Below are 20,246 nucleotides of genomic sequence, written 5' to 3'. Positions count from 1 at the left end.
AACATTCGCCAAAGTACATGATAGTTCTAGAAACGTTGCGTCATAGTAGTCATGTGACTCGCTGACGCAACAATATTTTTCATAAGACAACAGTATTATGCTTGTATTTTTAAATGCTACATTATTTATTCGGTTCCTTAGGGCTTTCCGAGAAGAAAAATATATAATAGTATTTCTACCATAGTGTTTCTAAGGGTTATATGTACACAGCTGTCCCTAATTTTGAATTAATAGACCAAAGGGAAGCCAGTTAGTTAACAGCACCTACCGTTAACTCTTGAGCTTCTACTGTCTGATCGAATAATGAAATTGAACCGTCACTTTTATATCGCACTCAAGCATTTTGCAATCAAGTTTTTTCTCTGCAGTTTTCTTTAGAGTCTTCCTTTCAAAAGCTCATTCTAAAATTAGTCTTGAATTTGCTTTTAGTACATCTTAACCATGACAATGCACACTCTGCAGGAAGTCTTACAAATACGAAAATCTAGTAGCTTATACAACAAAACATACACCGAACACTTTATTTTCACATTATATGATATTCGTGATAAACTTAACTGACATTAACAAGCAGTCTTGCATGAGTTATGTCATATTTTCTGTAACAGTCATTCCAGTCACAGCAACACAATTTGTTTGTTTATTGTTAAGAACAAAACTACACAATGGGTTATTGGTGCTGTGCCCACCAGGGCTATTGAAACCCGGTTTTTAGCTTTATAAGCCTTCAGGCTGAGCCACTGGGAGGTCCAGCAATAGAGAAACAAAAACATAAAATAACCAATGTGACGAATTTCAAATAACCTTGTTACGTTTTGATAATAGAGTTTATATCTACCTCAGAATAACCTTAGTTTCACCGAAACCTTTAAAATCACCTAGCCTGTTTGCAAGATCTAGCAGAAATTCATGAATAATTTTGAGCTTAAAGCAAAGATAGCTATACTGTGGATGCTGGTATTTACATTACACGAAAGCGCCCTCTTTAGTGTTATACAGATAAAAAATTAAAAACTATAAAAGCTCATTGTCTTACTACTTTCATCCACAGAAGAGACTTCTTTTGGAAGATTGACAACTAAGATTGCATATGCAATCAATCAACAAAAGTAAATCGCCTGTTTGAATCTAAAGCGAATAAACCGAATCTCTAGTAAAACGTTATGTGTAACATATTCTCTGAATTTCAATTTTTATATCACTCAAAAGTGGAACAAACTACGTAATCAAGGAACCTTGAATTATCGTTTTTCCGGTAATAAAAACCTATTGATTGAAAATGCATGTCAGAATATGAGTCTTCAATTCCAAGAACATAAAGTCTCTCCCCCCCCCCCTAGAAAAAATGCTTGTTTGAAGCAATACAGCAACCACGAAACACGGAAAACCTGACCGCGCGCCTTGAGGACGCGTGTTGTTTTGGTTTTCAAGAGTTTAAATCAAATGTAACAGGAACTTCAATGTTTTGTTGACGGATGCACTGGTCATAATGAGGTTAACCCTAAAGATACCGGTGGACCCTATATTGACTCCGTAGGCCTTTTAAACACACATAATGAAGTTACCCCTAAAGTTACCGGTGGGTCCTATATTGACTCTGTAGGACTTTTAAACACACATAATGAAGTTAACCCTAAAGTTACCGGTGGGTCCTATATTGACTCCGTAGGACTTTTAAACACACATAATGAAGTTAACCCTAAAGTTACAGGTGGGCCCTATATCGACTCCGTATGACTTTTAAACACACACACATTTTTTTCTTTTTTACTATTGTTGGTCCATCACTTTGTTGGTTACGTGATGATATAAAAGTCACACAAAAGATATAAAAATACCCCCAATATTGTAAATAACCTCAGTAATTACTACAGTAGTCTCTTGTGTATTTTACAGAGCAAATGAGTGAGTTCGCCCTGAAGGTTTACGTAGTTCTTTACACTGAGTGTAGTCGTAAGGAAATACATACAATTGCTTAATATGGTGTGATGATATGTGGACTCCTACCGGTAGTGAACAGTATAAAAATAATTCGATAACTTGGAGGTTAAAAAAAACATGCCGTTTTACTAGGAACTTCGTAATTCTTTTCAAGTTACCAGGCAGTAACTTTTACTAGTTAATATTTAACAGAAGGCTTTCTAAAAAATTATTGACGGAGGAATAATAGAAGAAATCTAGTAATTAAATCACTGCAGCTTCTACGGATTCTTCAGAACGTGCTAGACCGGGTGCTTTATGAATCCGTATAAGTTAAGCCTTTTTTTTTTCTTTTTTTTAGTATTATATTACCAGATCAACGGGTTAATATAGAAATGTAAAAATAATTCTTTAATGAAACACCTCTTTGACCCCTATATGGGTGTTTCTTTTAGGTGATAACGGCTTGGATCATTATAATAATTAACATCGTTATGAGCTACATTTTCACCGAAAATGCAAGTTTGACAGCAATATGTATTTTACTCATTTATGACTTATTCTTAAATGAATGCAAGCTACTGTCACATCGTAAGCCCTGCTGAAGCTAATTCTAAAAACACTTATAGATTTAATTTCGGAAATTGTTGTGTGTGTGTGTTATTATCACATGTTTGGGGAACATTTGTTCGAAAACTTTATATTCTAATATCACACTCAGTCGTCGTTTGTGTCACGATTAAATTAAATACGTTTTGCTCAAACAAGACCAACACAGAGAAGTCAATTATGAAAAATTATAGAAATTCTGAAGAATCAAATTCCTACGTTTTTTTTTTGTTTGTTTGTTTTTTGTAGTAACAAATTGATAGCGGTATCATATTTATTTGATTAACCAGTATTTAAAACATTTTATAACCCCCTTGTGGTTTGATCCCCGCGGTGATTACAGCTCAAGTAATCCATTATGAGCTTTGCACTTCACAACAAACAGATACATTAATTTATAGTAACACAGCTTAAAAAGTTGGAAAGTTTGTAACTCCACTAACAGCTGCGTTATAAGCAACCATCTGGATTAAGCACATTGTCAGGTACAAAGAACGAATTAATATTTACCTCTTTCACTGCGCATGTTAATGTGATAATCCTTTGTAGGATTGTGTATGTGAAATGAAAACGTACATAGACTACATTTTGCGCATCTATATACCGAATGGAATATTACGGCTAAAACGTCTTCGACAGGTTATTTGCGATAAAAAAAAGCAGGTTTGATTACCATCTAATGTGTGACAAAATAAAAACTGCCGACTCACCCATTGTCAACCTATGAAATATTCACTATTAAATATTCCCACTCGCTTCACAGATGGCGCTATTTAATGTGGCCATTCGCCAAAGCTGAAAATTTCAGCCTTGACTTTGCAACACAGGGCGGCGCTAGGTCCGTGATTGGGCTCAAGGTCGCTTCCTCCGGATTTTTCGGGGCCCTATCTCAACAACTAATCTTTCTAACCGGTTTTAATGGTCGGGATGACGCTGACAGACCCCACCTTGAACTTTCTTGCGAGGACACACTGTATAAAAACCATTTCTATTTGCGATGTCTTCGAAGAACATCAAGCTCGTGATGCTTTGGAATATTTTCTACGTGTCCGATAGGACATGCCTCCGTGACTGTGTCTCATCCATATAACAAGAGTCCTTTCCATTGGAATGTGGTACGACGTCACACGTGATACCATTTGTCGCAACCAATAGGAATTACGAAAGCATACATGATGCTCTCTCCAATCATAATAAAAATGCCTGTCATAACTTGTATAATAAATACTTATATTTTAACGTTGAAGTAAATTAATTGTACATGAAAACTTGAAATTTCATACATCTTCAAAAATCGTGATTTTGACAATAATAAAAATGTATTTTCAAGCAGTCACGAAACGAAATTGATGCCTTACTCAATTTTTTCAGTTGTTGTTTTTTAACGCGACAAATTGATTTAAGTACATGTTCGAAGTTTAAGGCTCCCTTTCTGCCCCCTCGAAGATACAGACACCATTTAAATCTTTTTCTTACATTTTTTTTCCTAATATAGACAACATATACAGAACTATGGAAGAATGAAACCTCTACCTGTTACTTTTCTGAATGAAAGTTAGTTTGAGAAGTTTTTTTCAAGGGGCGCCACGAGCTAAAGTATTAATTTTGACAGCGGTCGTATAAGATTAGCGTAACTGTATGTCTGTTTGTTTCTTTTTCGCACTCCTCCCTTACTTCTTGTTGTTGTTCCTATAAAACATCTCAGGCCTATAATTACCACTATACAATAGTCTTCCTCAAACCTAAGAAATAAGTATTTGGTGTTACTAATATGTGAAATGCTTTATATTCATGGCTAAACACATTCATGACGAGTTTTAAATAGCATGTCCTCAAAACCTGAACTGAAATAATATAAAACTAAGCAAAAAAAGTAGGAAACTTTGATTCCTTTTGCTATGTAGCAAAATATGTTTGTAAATGCGAACCAGCTAAATTTGACTCGTTTATCTACTTACTGCTGTTCAGAAGTTCTTTCAGAGTTATGTGACTTTCTTTAGAGTGAATATAGACACGTGAGGTACACGAGTAAATGACATATCTTACACATCGGCCGACGTGGGCTCGAACACGTGTCCATGAACAAGAAAAACAACTGCTTTCATCCAGGAAGCACTTCAAGAGAGTTGGATTTAAAGGCCATAACGATGAAATTGATTGCGCAATTTAAACATCCATTTACTGATTTCATAAAGTTTTCTGTTAACATGAGAAAATATACAGAATGAATATAGAAAAAACAAATCGTGCAATTGGCTAAGAACTCTTATACTGCCTGACAGGTACTCGTGCATGTGAATAAAACAAAATTTGGCAATTTATTCACACGTCCTTCAGGTTTAAAACCACGCCGTCCATCTGAAACACCATTATATTTTGTGGATTTGAAACATTTAAATACAATTACCATATCGCTATAAATCAGCAATTTGGTAAAGTAATTTTCTGATTCATTCCTAACTAAACCCACCGACTCCGATCGATGTACACAGTTGTTTGGTTAGTTTATTTACACATCCATTCCTAACCAAAACCACTGACTCCGATCGATGTACACAGTTGTTTGGTTAGTTTATTTAAACATCCATTCCTAACTAAAACCACTGACTCCGATCGCTGTACACAGTTGTTTGGTTAGTTTATTTACACATCCATTCCTAACTAAACCCACTGATTCCGATCGATGTACACAGTTATTTGGTTAGTTTATTTAAACATCCATTCCTAACTAAAACCACCGACTCCGATCGATGTACACAGTTGTTTGGTTACTTTATTTACACATCCATTCCTAACTAAATCCACTGATTCCGATCGATGTACACAGTTGTTTGGTTAGTTTATTTAAACATCCATTCCTAACTAAAACCTCTGACTCCGATCGATGTACACGGTTGTTTGGTTAGTTTATTTACACATCCATTCCTAACCAAAACCACTGACTCCGATCGCTGTACACAGTTGTTTGGTTAGTTTATTTACACATCCATTCCTAACTAAAACCACCGACTCCGATCGATGTACACGGTTGTTTGGTTAGTTTATTTAAACATCCATTCCTAACTAAACCCACCGACTCCGATCGATGTACACGGTTGTTTGGTTAGTTTATTTACACATCCATTCCTAACTAAACCCACCGACTCCGATCGATGTACACGGTTGTTTGGCTAATTTATTTACAGATCCATTCATAACTAAAACTACTGGCTTCGAGCAATGTACACAGTTTCACCGAAGTTAAAGTAAAACTGCAAAATGCAAGCAAGAAGTAACAGTATGTTTGTCTGAATTTTCGCCCAAAACTACTCGAGAGCTATCTGCGACAGCCGTTCCTAATTTTGAAATCATAGACTAGAAGGAAAGATGCTAGTCAACACCACCCACCGCCAAACTCTACCGACGAATAGTGAGGTTGACCGTCACATTATAACGCCCCCACGGCTGAAAGGGCGAGCACGTTCAGTGACAGGATTCGAGCTCGGACCCGCAGATTGCGGGTCTAGTATCCTAACTACCAGGCTATCTATGACAGTCCCCAGAAGCAACAGATGTGTAGAAGAGAATGTTCAAGAAATACGTTAGGGTGGTGAAGAATATTTCCTAATTATAATTCCTTTTCGTAACTGGTATCTATCGCAGTAAAATTAACGCTTTTTAAACACATATATATATAAATATCATCTATAAAGCAATTATTGGTTTGTTCTTTCACGATTCACAACGAAAAGCGCTTGTTTTGTACTCCAAATAAGAATCTCTGAGTCCCACTTCAACTAAATATGAATTTCTGAGGCCCACTACAACTTGCTATTTATAACATTAACTCTCTCTAGAAATAGAATCAAGGTGTTTCTTGGTTTTATTAAGTAGGCACAACGATATCCATCCTTGAAAAATGAGATTATCTGCTTACACTAAAGCGAAGCATGGGGTTCCAATCTATAAAGAATTTAATCACGTTACTCAGTACGTGTATACCTCTTTCTCAAGATTTCTGGAAAACTTGATGAAAGCCTTCTCAGTTACTTTCAATAAAAAAAAAAACTTTATTACTAAAGTCCGTGTCCACCAACTGAACCATCAGTGGTGTTATATTAATATTAAAGGTTAGTGGTCTTATCAGCCTGATGTACAAGTGAGGGGTGGGAAGTGTTATTGTTTGTTATTAAACACGAAGCTACACAAAGGGCTATCTGTACTCTGTCCACCACGGGTATTGAAACCTAGTTTCTAGCTTTGTAAGTCCGCAGACATACCGCTGTGCTACTAAAGGGGGGGGGGGGGTGACTATACAGTAATATATTGCCGTACAGTACCAACTGTACAGTAACTTTTGTTCAACCCTGTATACCATATGAAGAATTACTTAAGAAATCCTATTTACCTTCGTCTTTCCGGGTTTTAGTTTTCTCAATTTGTGTGTGTGTGTGTATGTGCAATTCCACAACCGTGAAAATAAACCAGAAAAATACACGGATTGTTTAAATGTCATCACTCAGTTTATCAGCCACGTGTCAAGGATAGATTCGGTTACTTTGGCACTGTGTTGTAGTTAGTGTTTTCCATTCGAGTTTTGGTGATTATTTTTTACACACATTATTATAATACACTTCTATAGTTTTCGCGACTTTGCCTCCTGTACACCTATTCCAAGAAAGGAAAGCCTTTCTTATGTCAAAACAAAAAGTTTAAAACATTGGCCTATCCACTTTTTTCTTTTCTTTCACCTGTCTTTATTTTACGTTTCATATGATTGCAACTATCAACTAAAATTCTCATAAAAAGCTTGTGTCAACTGGGAATTATATCCATTTTCAAGGACAAGCGTGTAGTTAATTTATTTCATCAGCTCAACAGGTGTCGCTCGGATGCTTCGACAGTATTTATTATTTGGCCACATCTCAAGTATTTCATGAACTTTGCGTAAGGCCTAGATAAAAATAAACTTTTCAAAATTGTGTTTAATATGATTTACAACACATTGTCTTAGTTTTGTATTCTTACATCTCATACGAAAGAGACAGCGTAAAATGTGATTATTTTAACTACATTTCATAAAGGTACTTATTATGTCCTTGTTAAGTACCATCAGCAGTTTGAGCCAAGCTTTGGTGCATGTCGCTTGTCATAAGCGACCTTGTGCCAAGAATGTTGAACTAAGTGCTGAAGGACAAGGTTTATACGATCAACAAGTATGGGCGATGAAACTCGTTCGTAGATTTTGATTTACGCCATAATACGTACATGTTTACGCACTACGAAATAATCTTATCGCGAAAATGATGTGATTAGTCGAGAAACACGGAATTTAATGCTTAAACAATTGGACCTGAAGAGTTATATAAACGTCAACTACCCTACCCAACATTCACTACAGTTAGCATCAACGTTCATTTTAGAATTTATAAGCTTAAAACTTTAAATAAACGCCAAAACAATATATAAGACTACGACGAAAATGGGGGCAACTAGCCAGCGAAAATGGGGGCAACTAGCCAGTCGTTGGATTAAAAAATACCCATTTTATCATCGTCGACTCGCCTGAGAACAAAATGAAACATGTTGAAGCACTTCAAGCGTTGAAGATATTATTAGTTCAGTAAAGAGTTGTTGGTTTTAGTAACACTCTTTATATAAATGTATTTCATTACACTGAACAAACTATTTTCACTACGGTTTAGAAAAAATGTGAAAATAAATTATTCGGTTAACTGTATAGAAATTTGACTTGAGGAAGGATCAGACTTGACACAGTTTTCCTTATTACATCGTGTCACACGTCTAAAAGTAATGATTATACCATGTGATTATTTACAGTCTAGTTTTTCCAGTTCTTCAAACATTGTCAATATTTTCAGCAAGTGGTGTCTGTGTGAACAAACAACGTTTCTACGTCACTAATTATTGACCATATTGATAAGACTTCCGGATGAGGACGCCACACGCGTATGACACCGAACTACTAACACATATAGGCTAAAGACTAACTTTAGGCCTCTTTTAGGGTTACAAGTAACCTAAGTAATTTATTGTGATCATGCGAGTAACAAAACCATTCAGTATTTTTATTATTATTATTATTCAAGATGTAGATCTTTGGCAACAGCATATATTATAATGATAATAAAATCTTAAACCTTCTGGAGCAATGAATAAAAGCAATTGACTAGAAAGTATCTATCCTATGTTGTTATTGGTTGTTGTTGTTTTTCATTTCAAAGCAAAGCCACATTGGGCTATCCGCTGTGTCCAATGCGGGGAATAGAACGCCGGATTTTTGAGTTGTAAGCCCGTAGATTTACCGCTGTCCCACCGGCTGAGTATGCTATTATTAATAGTAGTTTATGGATCTATTATCTATGTATCTTTACTCGTCCAGTAGCAGCTTCAGGTGTGTTTGTTCGTTTTGAATTTCGCGCAAAGCTACACGAGGACTATCTGCGCTAGCCGTCCATAATTTAGCAGTGTAAGACTGGAGGGAAAGCAGCTAGTCATCATCACCCACCGCCAACTCTTGGGCTACTCTTTTACCAACGAATAGTGGGATTGCCCGTCACTTTATAACGCCCCCAGGGCTGCAAGGACGAACATGTTTGGTGGGACGGGGATTCGAACCCGAGTTCCCTAACCACCTGGCCATGCCGGGGCCCTCAGCCTCAGGTAAGAAAGTATTTTATAATTGAATATATGTAAACAGTAAGTATTATAACAGAACAATTATTATCTACAATATATATGTAAACAGTAAGTATTATAACAGAACAATTATTATCTACAATATATATATAAACAGTAAGTATTATAACAGAACAATTATTATCTACAATATATATGTAAACAATAAGTATTATAACAGAACAATTATTATCTACAATATATATGTAAACAGTAAGTATTATAACAGAACAATTATTATCTACAATATATATGTAAACAGTAAGTATTATAACAGAACAATTATTATCTACAATATATATGTAAACAGTAAGTATTATAACAGAACAGTTATTATCTACAATAACAACAACAAAAGATTTAAATGTGATATAAAAATTGGTGATTTACTGTGTACAATAACTACACGACATACAATTTTTTTTAACTTACAATTAAAATAAAATACACTGTGCCTACCGCAGGAATCGAACTCCAAATTTTATTGTTATAAGCGAGCGGGTTTTGATAGCGTTGAGCTGTTTGGGCGGGGCCTGAGGGGTGTAAATGAGGCATATCTGTCTCCTATAGTTTTTGTTTTCTGCCTAGAATTGTTTTCAGACTTTATAAAGCTGTTCTAGCTTCCACACCAGTTTCTTAAAAACAAAACGTTTTTTTTTTTACCATGGTCATGTACAACTATTTCCGACTTGCTCGTTAAACTGCTGTTGTGATATGCAATACACAAATAGAAAATCAAGCTGAGGAATTAATAATAACATGTAACTAGAAAAAAATTAGTGGTTGGCATTTTTGACAAAGTGTAACTGTAGTCAAGGTGACCGACTGTAATACTATGACATTCATTCACTAGCTCAAGTGGTTATCCTCTAATTGATAGGGTCCCTTGGATTAATTTATAAATACAATATTTTAGCTGTTTGTTTCGAACTAACGAAGGAACAAATTACACAACAAAGGCCGAGTCTTTTCTCATTAAAACAAACAAACAATAATAAGAACTAGCTACGTAAATATCTAGCACCTCAGTTGATTTTTTTTATTGGGGGGAGGGGGGTGTTACTAAATAATTAACTATGGGAGATAGTCAGTTCGACATTCTTGCGAATTGTGGCCCGGATTAGATGCGCCGCCCTTGAGTTACTACATTACAAACGACGGAAACATGTTGCGTAGGTTGACAATAACTTCAAGGCTACACTGATAGCCCGAGGTATAAAAACTATTTGATGGGTCTAACAACAACAGAAAAATCTTGAATTTCTGAGACTTACTGAAATACTAATCCATTAAGTTTAAGCAAAGCAAGGCATAATCTCTGAGAATTGTGATCTACGTCTCGAGAAAGGGAATTATTACAAAATATATTTATAACCTAGGTGGATGTCGAGATGCACAATTTATGGGTATCATGTGATCTTAACTTTTTTATGTGTCTCGGGGCTACTGGTACCTTTTACCTTATATCACAGTCCCAAAAAACACTGGATCTTCAAGATCAGATGATGAACAGGATTCAGATACCGACCGACTCTTAGGATGTATTCCATTTGTTATAATAGCATTAAATGATTTGATTGTGTCGACCTTTTAATTGTAACCACAAGTTAACTGATTGCACCTAACGAACTTAAATCTGTTCACAATTTCGGTATTGTTTTTTTTTTTTTATTTACAAATTGGTCTGTTGAATAATATCTAACTTGAGTTAAAACGAGGTAAATTAGATGAAGCCAAAGATGCCTTTAATGCTCGTAAACTGGGAAATGTACGGCTTAGAGCGTGACAGGCATTTTTTAGTAATTTCAAGAATCTTAAATTCTGATTTTAACAGATCATGAAGTTCGTGCAAGATAGAAACTAGCTTGTCTTTGAACTGCATAAATCTGATGACAGCTTTGCGTGCAGAACCGCAATAGAAGGGTTAAAAGCACAGTGTGGTTTTCCTTTTTTTTTGGTCTGATTTATTAACTGTAAGGTACTGGCTGAAACAACAAACCGGAAATGGTTTGAAGATTTTAAGATGCTTAGCATCAGCGTAAGCACGCTAGAACTGTATGCGATCTGTTTAATGCTACACTCAAAGAAACCTTGAAAACTAATAAGGACCTCAAGCAAAGTACAATTTATATTACTCCAAAGTTGTACTTCACCAACTTGCTTTCTAACTACTACATCTATATACATAACGATTATTATAACTAACTTCTAAAGTTCGCTTATCATCATTTTTTAGTGGCAGTCATATCTGGTGATTGCAGCCTCCAGTGGCATAGCGGTAAATCTGCAGACTTTTAATGCTGAAAACAGGGTTTCGATACCCGTGGTAGGCACAGCAAAGATAGCCCCAAACGTGTAGCTTTGTGTCTAACTACAAACAAACAAATCTGGTGATAGCATATCTTTCAGTCAAAAGCCGATTCTGATAAGGTTTAGAATTATTTACTGGTGGCAGTCAAATCTGGTGATAGCACATCTTTCAGTCAAAAGCCGATTCTGATAAGGGTTTAGCATTATTTACTGGTGGCAGTCAAATCTGGTGATAGCATATCTTTCAGTCAAAAGCCGATTCTAATAAGGTTTAGAATTATATTCTAGTGGCAGTCAAATCTATTCTGTTCACTTTAGTACATAATTCTGGTTGGTGCTTAGTATAATATTCTAGTGGAAATTAAATGTATAATAGAATATCATTATTTTGAAGACAACTGTGTTGAGAGTGATTGAATACTATTAACTTAGAAAATGAATTTAGTTGTGTCTTTGTATAATCTTCTAACGGCAGTCAAATCTATGATGTAATGTTGTTGACTTAGGAGGTGAATCTGGTTGTATTTAGTATAATGTTCTAGTGGTAAAATATAGTGATAAAATATTGTTCAGTTAGCAGCCAATTCGATTCTGGTTATGGCTCTTGTTAGAATGTTTGGTGACAGTAAAGAACATTCGTATGATAATTGCTTAGTGTGTTCTGCTGATGTTAGGTGGTGTTAGGACCGTCTGGTAATAGCTTAATGAGATATTTTGGTGTTACGAATGTCTGATAATAGCCTTGTGAGATCTTCTAATGTTACGAACGTCTGATAATAGCTTAGTGAGATCTTCTGATGTAAGGAATGTCTGATAATAACTTAATGAGAGCTTCTGGTGTTGAGAACGTCTGATAATATCTTACTAGGATCTTCTGATGTTAGGTGGTGTTAGGACCATGTGATAATAGCATAGTGAGATATGATTAAAACTTAATCAGATCTTCTGGTGTTAGGAACGTCTGATAATAGCTTAGTGAGATCTTCTAATGCTAAGAATGTCTGATAATAGCTTAGTGAGATCTTCTGATGTCAGGAACGACTGATAATAGCTTAGTGCGATGTTCTAGTGTTAGAAACCTCTGATAATAGCTTAGTGAAATCTTCTGATGTCAGGAACGACTGATAATAGCTTAGTGCGATGTTCTAGTGTTAGAAACCTCCGATAATAGCTTAGTGAGATCTTCTGATCTGAGGAACGTCTGATAATAGCTCAATCAGATCTCCTGGCGTTAGGAACGTCTGATAATAACTTAGTGAGATCTTCTAATGCTAAGAATGTCTGATAATAGCTTAGTGAGATCTTCTGATCTTAGGAACGTCTGATAATAGCTTAGTGAGATCTTCTAATGCTAAGAATGTCTGACAATAGCTTAGTGAGATCTTCTGATGTCAGGAACGACTGATAATAGCTTAGTGAGATCTTCTGATGTCAGGAACGACTGATAATAGCTTAGTGCGATGTTCTGATGTCAGGAACGACTGATAATAGCTTAGTGCGATGTTCTAGTGTTAGAAACCTCTGTTAGTAGCTTAGTGAGATCTTCTGATGTTCGGAACGTCTGATAATAGCGTAATGAGATCTTCCAATGTTAGTTATGTTTGATAGTAGCTTGAGATCTTCTGTTGTTACTGACCTCTGATAATAGCTTAATAGGATCTTTTGATGTCAGGAACGTCTGATAATTGCTTAATAGGATCTTTTGATGTCAGGAACGTCTGATAATTGCTTAGTATGATCTTTTGTTGGGAAGGACGTTCGATAATAACATAGTGTGGTGTGATGGAATTTTAATACTGAAACTTCAAAATCTCTTGATGAATAATGTATAAAACGCTACATTAAGCATTTTTACAAGCAGGGTTTCTTTACTGGGCTTTAAGAGAAAACTATGTACCTATACTAGATGGACTTCCGTAGAGTCCCTGAAAGTGTTCTGTTTCAAGAGTAAATAAAACCATAATTAAGAGTAACAAATATTTCTATTTCTTGCTTTTGAAGTTCACATGTCATGCTGTTTTGTAGCCTACTGAGCGCATAATTCTTCTCGCGATTCATGTCATGCGCACGTTTTATTGACGTTACGACAGTACAAATTGCAACATTAAGCGTCCCTTATATAACGTCATTTTAGTGTCTACTGACTGACTGACAGAAAACACACTTCTGGTGCGAGTAGTTAAAACAGGTGACCCCTCCAGGTGGCCTTAGCTCCCTTTTCGAGAAAACTCCTTAAATTTAAGTTGTTGTTTTTCATTACGTTTCAAACACATTATAATATTTCTTTTAAAATATTACTGATACACCCTTAATAGTTCCATTTATGTCATTAAAGCCTTATATATAATATTCTGTGAAAATAAACATATCCAAACCAATATGCCCTTTGTTTTTCCTTAGCCCCCAGTGGCACAGCAGTATGTCTGCAAACGTACAACGCTAGAAACCGCGTTTCTATACCCGTGGTGGGCAGAGCATACATAGCCCATTCTGTAGCTTTGTGCTTCACTTCAAACAACAACATTTTACCTTAGCGTGTATTAGTCACCACCTTGGAAGCTAAAATGAATTCTCAATCAACATTTCACTTCAGAAAAAGAAATTTTGGAAACTAATAATGCTCACAACTCTTTACAGTTCTTATGAATGGGAGAACACTTTTGTTTGGTTATATTTGCGAATATTTACGTTGTTCGGAAAATAATAAAACATTCGTTACATTATATGGCTCACTTCACCCATTGGTCAAGGATCCTAATAGAAACAATGCTATTTTAGATATATTAGGTTTGATGCTTTGATGCATATGGAAATCAGAAATTAAGATATTTTGGTTTCAAATTTCAAAAAAGCAACTTTTGAGGGGATACGGCAAGAATTATCTATTGTGAATTGGACAGCTGAGATATTTGGAGACACTGATGAAATGTGGAAAACTTTTATTTTAAACATATGTTTTTAAATATTCAAGGTAAACATATTCCTTATAGAAAGAAAAGGGTGGCTGCAAGTAACAAAACCAGGTTGACTCACAAAAAGTATACGAGTTATAATTAGAGAAAAACATCACAAATTTAAGAAATTTAAATTGACTGGTATGACGGGAGATTTAGAAGATCAAGAAATTTGGTCAAACAGGAAATTAGGACATCAAAAAGGATGTATGAAAAAAGGTTAGCTGAAAATGTAAAAATTAATAGTAAAGATTTTTTTAAATACATTAAGGGTAAACAAAATGTTAGGATGGGGATAGGACCCTTGAGGGATGATAAAGGAAGGCTTGTATCTGACGATTATGAAGTGGGTGGGTTATTAAATTCTGGTTTTTCTTCAGTTTATATCAATGAAGATATAAGCAGTATTCCTCATCATGAACAGTTGATAGATGCCCCCCCCCCCCGCCAGTGGCACAGCGGTATGTCTGTGGACTTACAACGCTAGAAACCGGGTTTCGATACCCGTGGTGGGCAGAGCACAGATAGCCCATTGTGTAGCATTGTGCTTGATTACAAACAAACCTGAAACAAATGGAAACAAAGTCGAACTAAATGTCTGCATTAATTCTGATCTGGTTAAGAAACAATTGGGAAGTTTAAAAAACAATAAGACTCCTGAGCCAGGTAATATTTCTCCAAGCATTTTGAAGGAGGTTATAGATTGGATATGTGAGCCACCTGTTACTATATGTTTTGTAAGTCCATGAATAGTGGACAGGTACCAGAGGATTGGAAGTTAGCTGATGTCACTCCTGTTTTCAAGGGAGTTGATAAAAATTGTCCCAGTAATTATAGACCCATTAGTCTTACATCAGTTATGGGAAAGGTTTTGGAAAGTCTGTTAAAAGATGCTTTACAAAGTCGTTTAACAAAGTTTAGAATTTTATTGGATAGTCAACATGGTTACATTAAGTAAAAACCTTGCCGTACAAATATTTTGACATGCTTTGAAAATGTTACTGCTTACATAGATGACGGTAAGGGTGTAGAATTGGTGTATTTGGATTTTCAGAAAGCATTTGACAAGGTGCCACATAAAAGGCTTGTAAAAAATTATCTCTATAGGTGTGGGAGATAAGTTAACTGATTGGATAGAAGAGTGGTTGGATGGAAGAAAGCAGAGGGTTGTTATAAATGGAGTTCACTCAAACTGGACTAATGTTACAAGCGGGGTACCTCAGGGCTCAGTCTTATGATCTTTGCTCTTTTTGATTTACACCAATGACATAGGTGAAGGAATGGTCAATAAATCAGTAGAATTTGCAGATGATATTAAGGTCTTGGGTGTTGCTAGCTGTGAAGAGGATGCTGCTGATTTACAAAAGGATTTAGATTATTTAGTGAGTTGGGTTTTAATTATAATAAATGCAAGATAATGCATGTATGTTATCATAATTTGAATTAAAAGTAGAATTTGGATGGGAATAACCTTAAAAGTATTATGAACGAAAGGGATCTTGGCGTAATGGTTGATCAGTCTCTTAAGCGATCCAAGCAGTGTGCTTTTGCTAGTGGTAGGGTAAATAGGATTTTAGGTTGTATCTACAGAAATGTTGAATACAAATCTAAGAGGCTATAATTTCATTGTATAGCTCATTGGTTAGGCCACATTTGGAGTATTGTTAGAAAGGGTTCAGAGGAGAGTTACTAGAATGGTGCCTGGAATGGAGGATTGTCATATGAGAAGAGATTAAGATCTTTGAAATTGTTTTCTCTTGAAAATAGAAGAGTTAAAGGGAATCTAATTGAAGTGTTTAAAATTGTAAAGGGAATTGATAGTGTTGATGCTTCATCTTTTTTATATTTAACAGTGAGAATAGTAGGACTAGGGGACACAAATAGAAATTTTCGCAAGGTAGGAGTCATCTTCAGCTAAGACAGTTTTATTTTTCTAACAGGTTGGTTGGCCTCTGGAATGTGTTGCCTTCAGATGTTGTAGAGGCAATAAATCTATGTGCATGTAATAGAAAGCTTGCTAATTATATGAATGATAAGGACTGGCTTTAAGATTTAAAAAAAAATTACAATAAATCAGTTTAGAGGTTGTGACAGCCGAGATGGACCAATAGGTCCCTTGTTGTTCCTAAACATTATGTTATGTTATAATTCTGAAACTTTTATAGAGCGGTATACTTGAAAAATGCGTTTTAGTTGGAAAACCAAAAAAAAAAACATTTAGATAAACACTTGTATAGGTTTTTAATATATATATCTAAATTTTGAAAAAAATATTTATTTAACTGAGCGAATCACTAAAAACAGAGAGTACCACAAGATGTATTCTCACTGTTAGGCCTGTTTAGCTCATTGGAGCGTTTTATTTTGCATTTATGTTAGACAAGTAAGTGAAACTCTGTATCAGTGTCTTTTGAAAACTAATAGGTTGCTATCGGACCGTTTGGAGATAAGAGTGATATCTCCGTCCCTATTTTAAAGAACTGTTTTACCTCTAAATTTTAAACGTGCTTTGTGTTCTCCATGATTCCCTGAACTCCTAGAGACACGACATCTCCTTGAACGGAAGGCTTGGCTACGAAACAAAAGGACGAGGTTAATAACCACATAAGCAATAACTTATGCACGGACAGGTACGTGTTAGTGGAACCTGTTGCTTGTTCTATTTTTCTGTAATGCCAGACTAAATTTTAACTAACCCACATATGCCTTTTCACTTGCAAAATGTATCGCCGTTTTTTTCATTATATCGCCTTTTTATTGTAGAATTGGTTCTTTATTACTCAAGAACACGTTATGATTAAACCCAGTTTAAAATATACTTAGTTTTTCGGAGATTCGCGCAAAGCTACACAGTGGTTATCTCTATTTTATGACAGCTAGCCAACAGCATCTAACATCAACTCTCGAACTTCTGTAATCGAATAATGGGATTTGACAGCCTCTCTTATAACACACTCATGCGCTCTACATCGCGGAACGAACCTCGAATTCAAAGTCGGGCGTGTTGGGTACTAGACCACACCCAGATCTCTACTGTCTTGAATAAAATACAAAATTTTGTATTTTTCTAACAAAAGAACGTATGTAAATGTGTTCACGAATTTTTGTGTTGTTGTTGTTATTTATTACAAAATGAGTTAACAGAATTAAAGTTCTGAAAAACAGAGATGTCTTAGATTATGCAAGCTGCAGAAATACGAAACTGAACTATTTATTCACAAGACACTTAAAATCCCAATGATGGGATACCGCAGTAACGAAACATTAACACTTTTTATCCAATCACATATGCCCCCCAGTGGCACAGCGGTATGTCTGCGGACTTTCAACGCAAGAAACCAGGTTTCGATACCCGTGGTGGGCAGAGCACAGATAGCCCATTGTGTAGCTTTGTGCTCAATTATAAACAAACAAACAATCACATATTAAACACGTTGAGCTAGGTTTACAAAATTCTACTTGCTTCTTTCAGTGTCCAGCTTGATTTTCATCGAAACGAGATTATCAAAGTTATTTGAATATTCTCTGAATATTATATTTTCGCATTTACAATGTTTGAAATTGTTTTTGTTTTTTTTAGAATAATGATTGATTTTAATATGTTCTAGACAAAAGTATAATTCATGCGCGTGGTTCTTGACAAACGTCTTTGTTATTATTGTTGTTGCTTTATTCCTAGAATTATCGATGGTATAAGCTAGTCAAACTAATTATGGGTTTTCTTTGTTGGGGTCCTCTATTAGTAATTTCATACAAGTTTTATTTTTATGTATCTTGTCACGTGCTGGACTGTGGATCCAAGGGTCCATGCTGCAAAATCACGCTCTACAATTTGGGATCGTAGGTGTGTTATAAAAGTGACAGACAAAACACATCATTTGATTAGAGGTGCCCAAGATTTGGCGATGTGTTGTTGACTAGCCGTCTTTCCTCGAGTTTAGCAATTCAAATTTATGGACGCCTCGAGCAGATAGCCATTATGTAGGTTTACGCAAATATCAAAAACAAACAAACAGACCTTACACTTAGTGGTGTAACAAGCAAAAACGTAAAATTAGTCAATACGATACAACTTGTGAACCTCACAAACAGGAAGTGAAATAGAAAGAAGTCAGTAACTTAAGAATTGAATGGATAGGACGAATTTTAGTACTGCAGAAAATCGAGGCTTTGAAATTTCAAAAGTTAATAGTCCAGAAGCTTTATTTGTATAGAGTTTTATAAACAGATTTCAACGGTATTAATGCGACAAGAAAGAGAAAAAAAATTGAAGAATACAAAGTAGAAGTTCAAAACTGTATTTATTTGCTGTCAAATTATTCGTGAAGCTCACGCGTTTAACTGTTCTGAAATGTTAGATAACTTGTATTTCGATACAAATAAACAAACAAAATAAAATTACAGCAAATGGTGGTATCTCAATAGCGTTGGCCGTTTTCTGTTTTTGTACAGTTAGCCCTCGTTTAACTACAGTTTTTTTTTTTTTTTGGTTGGTTTTTATACAAATTTCGCCTTAAACCAATGTGAAAGGTTTACACCATTATTACATTGTTTATATTTTTTTTTTGAGGGGGGGAGGGCACAAATATTTTCAGAAATGTTTTGTCTAAAGGACTTTTAATGCACAAAAAACTTTATGTGCTGGTTTTGTTGTTGTTGTTGTTGTTGTTTTAGAACAAGGCCATATTGGGCTATCTGCCAAGTCCGTAAACTTACCGCTGTCCCACTAGGGGACAAATTTTATACGAAAAATGTATAGTTCTTTTCCTTTGATATCTGACAAAACTGTAAAAGACTAACCTACCAAACTAAAGAGATTTCCACTTCTAATGTTTTGGCAATGATTTCTCAGTGAAAACCGGTTCTGCATTATTTATATTCTATTTTTATTTTATTTTTTTGCAAATGTAAATCAGGTAACATTTATCATGTTTCTCAAGTACAACCATGACCAAGAAGATGTTTCGTATGTAATCCCAGGTGATCTCAGACAGTTAATAAATATAAAGTGTGATTGGTGTAAATATTTATAATAATGTCAGTGATTGGTTTATCTAAATCATGTTTAATTTTTGCAGATGTTTGTGTTTGTTTTTTAAGGGCCTTATTTAAAAAAAAAGCTTTCATTTACGTACGTTTAAGCCATAGAGTTGAAACAAAAAATTGAATGGTGTATGTGCATTTATGAATTTCTTTACAGTACAACAGAAAGGGTTTCATATTTTTTTCAGTATTTTGAAAACTCTCCGATAGCTGAAAGCTTATAACGCTAGAGTTCTGGGTAAAATTCCTGGAGTGAGCAAAACACAGATGATCTAAGATAAACAAGGGTCTTGGTGTGGTCTAATGGTTAGAATAACTAGAATGTAAATCCGCTAATTCATGGTTCGTATCCCTTTGTCGAAAAACGCGTTACACACTTTAAGTGACGGTCAAATCCCACTATTTATTCAGAAAACAGTAGCACAAGAGTAGACGGTGGGTACTTTTAATTAACTGCCTTCCCTTTAGTCTATTAGCTCAAATTAGAGGACAGGCTATGTACAGTTTTCTTTTTGTGTAGCTTTACATGAAATTTTAAAACAAACAATCAGTCTTTTAAACTTTATGAAACTTCAGGTATTATACCTGACTTCATCTCCAGCAGGCCCAGCATGGCCAGGTGGTTAGGGCACTCGACTCGAAATCTGCGGGTCGCGGGTTCGAATCCCTGTCACACCAAAACATGCTCGCCCTTTCAGCCGTGGGGGCGTTATAATGTGACGGTCAATCCCA

General features: G+C 35.4%; 1 protein-coding gene across 4 annotated transcripts in view; it reads right to left on the bottom strand.

The window, feature by feature from the left end:
- Positions 1-20,246, bottom strand: part of LOC106467456 (solute carrier organic anion transporter family member 3A1-like) — a 159,373-nt gene that overhangs the window by 51,832 nt on the left and 87,295 nt on the right. The window contains exon 1 of one of the 4 annotated variants that reach the window (XM_022395650.1): positions 3,240-3,590. The exons of the other annotated variants lie outside the window; for them this stretch is intronic. The gene's annotated coding sequence lies outside the window, so the exon portion shown is untranslated. Of the gene's footprint in view, positions 1-3,239; positions 3,591-20,246 lie in introns of those variants that run through there. 4 annotated transcript variants of the gene reach the window in all.

The sequence above is a fragment of the Limulus polyphemus genome, unplaced genomic scaffold, assembly GCF_000517525.1.
Source record: "Limulus polyphemus unplaced genomic scaffold, Limulus_polyphemus-2.1.2 Scaffold2620, whole genome shotgun sequence".
In the NCBI taxonomy this organism is placed as follows: domain Eukaryota; kingdom Metazoa; phylum Arthropoda; class Merostomata; order Xiphosura; family Limulidae; genus Limulus; species Limulus polyphemus.
The sequence above is the reverse complement of the archived record's forward strand: the minus strand, read 5'-3'. Positions and strand labels throughout refer to the sequence as shown.